Source organism: Gavia stellata, chromosome 21 (genome assembly GCF_030936135.1).
Source record: "Gavia stellata isolate bGavSte3 chromosome 21, bGavSte3.hap2, whole genome shotgun sequence".
NCBI lineage: Eukaryota > Metazoa > Chordata > Aves > Gaviiformes > Gaviidae > Gavia > Gavia stellata.
The window spans coordinates 461,950-468,613 of record NC_082614.1 but is presented as its reverse complement, the minus strand read 5'-3'; positions in this window follow the sequence as shown (position 1 = coordinate 468,613).

The window sequence follows — 6,664 nt, the reverse complement described above, 5'->3', positions numbered from 1 at the left end:
GCCCCGGCACCCCGGGCTCCAGGCACGGCTCTCTATTGCCAGTCCCGCTGCAGCCATGCCGTGCCCGGTGTGGGGTCGAGCTGGTTTCGACCGATGTCTCCCTCCCATCCACCCCTGGGGTTGCTTCTGGCCAGGAGGAAAGCACTATTTATGGCCGGAGCTGGATGCCCTTTGGGCTCCCGCATCCCATCCAGCGGAGTTGGAGGGATTTGTTTGGTACGACAGAGCCTGGCACCTCTGCAGAGTGCTTTCCTAATAAAAATGTATTTCTTCTGTAGCTGGGTGCCATCTCTCCATGCCCCACGCTCCCTGGAGGCAGGCGACGTGCTGGGCATTGCCTGGCCTGGCTCGGGTGCTCAGCCCGGTCCTGAGTGGGATGCGGTGGGTGGATGACCTTGCGGCAGGTACAGGCAGGCGGTGACAGGCAGGTAGGCAGGGTGAGGAGGCAGGTCCCTGCTGCGGCTGCTGCTATGTGTTCACCTGGCAGCAGAGACCAGCCCTAGGGGCAAGATTAGGAGACCCTCATCCGTCCCGCTTCCCCCCCCTCCCCTCCGTATCCGGAATCCTCCCCAGCCCAGCAAGAGCCCCAGGGGTGGACTGGTCTTGTGGCCAGATCCTCTCCCATGTAGCCAGGATTGGACTGTGGGGCTCAAGAGAGCTCTGGCCACTGGGCAAAGAGAGTCCACCCCTGGCTGGGTGCTCGGGGTGCTGGGACACAAATGTGGGGGGACATGGGGGGCTGGCTGTGGGGTGCAGGGATCTGACCCCAGCTTTTTAACCCCCTGCCAAGGGGCTACCAACCCTGGCAGTATCTGGGCTCTCCACGCAGCCCTGGGCACCGTGCTGCCACCTGGCAAGGCTGGGACAAGCCCAGGGGCCAGGTGAGATGTGCTTTCTCCCACACAGCTTCTGCTCAAGAGTCCCCAGCAGTCCTGCCCGCAATTTGCCTGCACCCTGCCTGCACACTACCTGCATGCTTCCGTCACTTTGCCTGTGCACTGCCTGCACACTACCTAATCTCTGCCTGCATTTTGCAAGCTCTCTGCCTGCTACCTGTGCTCTGCCTACTCTCTGCCTGTGATTTGCTCGCACTCTGCCCGCACGCTACCCACACCCTGCCTGTGCTCTGTGTTGCTGCCTGGGTCTGAGGCGGGGACGCAGCGGAGCTCTGCAGCCTCTCCCAAGAGACAGGGCAGCAAAGCCCTGCCTGTCCCGCCGCTCCGGGTGCTTGCCCAGGGCCTGCTGCCTGTGGGGTCGTAAATGCGGCTGGTGTGGGCAGAGGGGCTCTGGGTCCTTTGGGGCAGTGGCTCTGCTCCTGCCAGGCTCCTTCAGCCTCAGCCCTCTGCCAGCACGTGGGGCTGCAGCACCCACCGCTGTGCCTGGCTCTCCCTGGAGGAGTCAGAGATGTGGGCTGCAGGGTCCCTCCCTGCCATGAGAAATAAAAATGGGGCTCCGCTGCCATGGGAGTGAGGAGCACCGGTGCCCACTGTTGAGCCATCCTGAGCTCTGCCCACGCTGAGGGCTGATAGCCCAGGAGAAAACCACCAGACCAAAAGGCCAACTGCGGGGCAATCTCAGAGGTGATGGAGGCAGCTGGGGGACACCAGAATGGGATGAGACCACCTGGAGCCAGGACTGCAGCCAGCCCAGCATGGCACTCGGGAGGGGACAGGGGTCCAGCACACCCCCTGGCATCGCTCAGCATCACAGAGCTGGAGACAGCTGTGACACTGGCTGGAGAAGCATCATGTCATAGCAAAAAGCTGAAGAAAAAGGGATGGGACATCACGCTACTTGTCGACATCACTTACAAAACTCCTGGCCACCTTTCAGAGTTCTTTCACTCTTCCTCCCCTTTACTTCAGGTTTTACTTGGGAAGATGAAAGATGGCAGCTGAAACTACTCCTGGGACATCTCACAGCAGAGTAACGGGAGGTGATGAATCAGCTCAATGTCACCAAAGCCAAAATAGACAAAATCAATAGAAAAATACGTGCACTGAGCCTGTGAGACCTGGGATGGCATTGAAGTCCCTCTCCCTCCACCACAGAGGCCGTTGGAGAAACAAAAGAGGCTTCCAGGAGGCTCAGAAAGGTCGAATCCAGGTGATAAAAGTGCAAAAATAAATACAATTGAAGAAGAAAGAGATTGTCACAGACATCATGCAGTCCTGTACAAACCGCTTCATGTCAGCACTAAAGAGCATCTGGGGGCAACCCACCATAATGCTCATGGTGGTGACCCAGCAAAGTGAATTTGGGAATAGTCCCAGCCTCCTCTCGGGGCACTTTCTCAGTCATGCAGGTAGCCAGGCTGGGGCTGGTGCACGGTAAGCTTGCCCTGGTCCCCAGGCTATCCTGGGACAGCAGAGCTTCACCCAGCCATGAGCCCATCCACAGGGTCCGATCACAGCCCCAGCAAGCCAGAGGAGAGCCTGCGAGCGAGCAGCCTGCAGGTAAATGCAAAAATCCCACATCACAGACGCTGACATGCATCCTGGCAGGTCACTGGAGGCCCCAGCAATGCACCACGTCAGGGCGGCCATGGCATTGTCTGGCCGAGTCTTGGGAACCTCCAAGGATGGAGATCCCCCAGCTCCTGGTGACTGTCCCAGGGTTGCGCCACTGTCCTGGGGAAGACTTTTCTTCTGGCGTCCAACCTGAACCTCCAAAGCTGCAGTCAGTGGCTGTCGTCCCCCATCGTATCATCTGGCACCACCAAGAAGGATTGGACTCCATCATCCTGGTTGTTAGCTTCTCTCAGACCCCCCTTCACCTCCTCGTGGCCAGGCTTACCCAGCTCAGCCCCCTCCACCTCTCCTGGCGCAATGTGTGTCAGCTCCATGACCATGTTGATAGCCCACCTCCGGGCCTCTCCAGTTTCTTCATGTCCCTCTTGAACTGGGAGGCCCACATCTGGACCCTACTGGGTGGAGAGGCAGCAGCTTCCTTCCCAATGTCCCACACTATGGGCTTTGCTCTGGAGAAGAGCAACAAGCTGATGTTCAACCTGAGGTCCACCGTAGCCTCCAGGTTCTTTTCAGCAGGGTGCTTCCAGCTCAGATGGGTCAGATGCTTCTCCAAGAAATGTCCTGTGATGCCACAGGCCATGAAGGACATCACCAGCACAATGGATGTGGCATTACCACACCTCAGCACCACAAAAGGCTGATTTCTTCACATAATGTGACGGTGAATCTCTTTTCCAAGCATCCTACCAGGCCCTCCAGGCTTTCCTCCCTCCACCGCACTTTGGTTATCTCTGACTGACAGCACCCTGCGATAGACACCGGTGAGGGGACTTTTTTTAGGGGTCCACAAATCAGCAGAGGCTGAAAACCATAAAACAATTTCCCCTGCAGCTGGGAGTCCCACCGGAAAGATCATACATAGCATAAATACACTTGCTTTTCTTAGCTGCTTTCTACTGCTCTTTTGGACATGCAGAAACCTTTGACATCAAGGAAAAACCAGCTGAGCCCAATCACAGGAGGAAGTCATAATGTGGAGCAAAACCAGGTCTTCTGCTCACCGGAGATGGAGCAGAAGCCACCTTCAGGAGCCACCTTCCCTGACAGACAGGTCAGAGGTTTTTGGTGACAACATGATGGCTTGACTAAGCACGTTGCATGGCCTCCCATGGCCAAGGAGAAGCAGTGGATGAGGCTGGCAGGAGGTGCTGTGATGGAGCAGGACCTGCCCAGCGGCCACCAGCGCTCCTCTCCACCAGAACCTCGGCCGGGGGAAGCATGGGAGTGCGGTGGCACTTGTGGCCCATCCTCTCCTCCACCAACACTGTAACACTGGTCTTCACATTTTGTCCCAATTTCCCAAACCAAAGAAGGAGCTGTTGGGTTGGACAACGGCGCATTTGTTTTGGCTTGGCCGGCAAGCAGAGATAAAAGCGAGCCCATTGCCAACAATTCATTTCCTATTTCAGGCCCTACCAAAAATAAACTCGGAAGGGAAACTCCAATGAGAATGAAAGATGCGTGAGACAACGGGCTCCCGAAATTATATAAGAAATTTCTCTCTCAGTGCTCACTGGGAGGGGGGACAGCGGTGCCAGGGGGATTTCATGCTGGAGGGGGGATTGTGAGGGGCTTGGGGAGCTCCAGCAGCTCCACCAGTGGTACAGCACAAGCCAGGGTAAACTGATAGGGGTATAAATATATATTCAGCCTACACTGCATGTAGTGGCTTCGCATGGGTGCATGCTACACATGGGGAAATTCCTCCTTTACCCCCAAAAGTGGATATAATGGTCTCTGGTTGCCTTCCCTGGGGTACTTGGCTCCAGGGATGGCCAGGCTGGGGGCATTGGAATGTCCCCCGGCCACATCGGTGACATCCTCACACAGCCAGCATCCAGCTGGCACGGGGCTCCCTGCAGCTGGGCTGAGTGGATTGCCCCACAGACTGGGACCCCAAAGAGGAGCAGCCACTGCAACGCCGCCAAAATCACTTCACATTCCTCACCACAGCCATTGGCAACCTCATCAACGTCCCTGGAGGACTCCGGTGGCATCTGAATCGCAACACATAGCAGCCTTTTTGCAGGCATCATCTCCTGCTTGCGTGTCCACCCTCTGCCCACCGGCTCTGCTCCCATAGTGGGGCTCGGCTGCTGCCAGATCCCAGCACGAAGGAGCCCGTGGTGCCACGAGCACGGGCGCTGCGGTCCCATAGGATGCCCAGCCCCGGCATCAGCCCCCAGCGGGAAGGAAAAGGCTGTGCCCAGTGCTCTGAGGTCCCAGGGGTCCCCATGAGCATGGGCTGTGGCTCCAGGACCCTGTGCCACCAGCCCTGGAGTGGCATGAACGCCTTGAACCAGCACCTGCAGCTTTCCCTTGGGGTGATGGAGCCTTTTGGTGGCTGTTTGCAGCCCTTTTCCCCATGGAGGGCTGCTGGGGGGGGCAGTTTTCTCGCTGCAGCCTTTCCCTGTGCCTGAGATGCCGCAAGACACAGGACAACAGTATAAATATATACTCCAGGAATATATATTTTTTAATATATATACATATATGCATACACATACAAATACATATATATAAAAAAATATATTTACACTCCTATACACTCCAGGAACAAATTTTTTTTATATGTGTATATATACTTATTTTCATATATACATGCACACTCTCTCTCTCTCCTATATACTCCTGGAGTATGTAATATATATACTTATGTAAGTATAGGAATATACACTGATATATTTTTATGAATATACACTTACACATTTTAATATATTTCTATTTATTTTTATATACATATATACGTATATATGTGTGTGTATATATATACACACTTAAATATTTATATAAGCTCCAGGAGCTGAAGGCTAGCATGGCCAGCCTGGGCTGAGCCTGCCCCAGCCCACAGCATCCAGGTGCCAGCCCTGCCACCGCCGGCCATGTGGCAGTGCCACCCGGGCCCCTCCCGACACCGTGTCCGCAGACCAGGTCTTTGTGACGTTGAATCCGACAAGCGCCGCACTGGCATCTCCCCAAGGACCTGGAGTACGGGGAGACACAGGTTCAGGGCTCCGCCAGCATGGACCCATTGGGGGAGCAGGGCAGCGGGGTGTCTGGCGGGGACTTTACCTCCCTGCACCATCCCAAGTCCAGCAGCAGCTCCGGGCTCTGCGAGCAGGACCTGGCACCTCCCTAAAGGCATTTTGTCCCTGCTAACGGCCACCCGAGGCTGGGCAAAAGGCCGCGGTCACGCTCCTCTGCCCCATGCTCTGCTGCAGCACATCGGGTGGGCTTCAAACTGGATTTGTGCCCTCGGCCCGTCGGGGTCTTCAGGGGATGCTCCACAGCCCCTCGACCCTCCAGCCCAAAGGATGGGGTGCATATGAATGTACCATTTTGGGGGGACGGTGCTGTGCCCTGAGCATTCCGGGACAGCTCAAGTGGGGGCTGCAGCTGGAGCCCCCATTCAGCAGGCATCGGGCGGGCGTGCAACACCTCTTCGGGCAGCCCCCTGAGCAAACCCACGCTGGCTCCGTTTTAAAACTCTCCCTCACCCAATGGAGTAGTGGAAGTGTTTGCATGTGATCCAGGGCACCAATTAATCCCTGGCCGCAATTAACTGCGCAGAGCAAAGGGACGAAGCTCAGCAGCTGCAGCGCTTTGGGCTGCAAACGCATTTCTAGCACACGGAGCCATCTCTCAGCAAATCCAAGAGCCTGAGCCTTTATTCCAGCCCATGGAAGCTCTGTCCGGCATCATTTTGGAAAAAATCCCTATTTTTGCATTATGGAAAGCATGAGTGCGCTTGAATCCAAGCGCTTCGAGCAGGAGAGGAAGAATAAGGCAGAAGAAAGGCAGAGGCATCCGCACCGCCGCTACCTGATTTATCCCCGCGCCTGTGCTGGCCCGGCCGCACGCCGTAACGCGCCCAGCCTTGTTTAGTCTGTATGGGAGCACAAATCACGGCGCAATGTCATCGCTCTGCCAGGGTCTGGATTTCATTAGGAGCCACATGATCGGCCTCGGCTGCTGCTGGGGGCTGGCCGCGCTCCCCCCGCAGAGCTGCACAGGATGCAGGGGCGACGGGTCGGGGCGCAGGGCTGAATAGGCGCCTTGTCTGCAGGTGAGGAGCAGCAGCCGCCTCGGTGGGACGGGGGTTTTGTCCCCCTGGGATGTTTGAAAACCCTGAA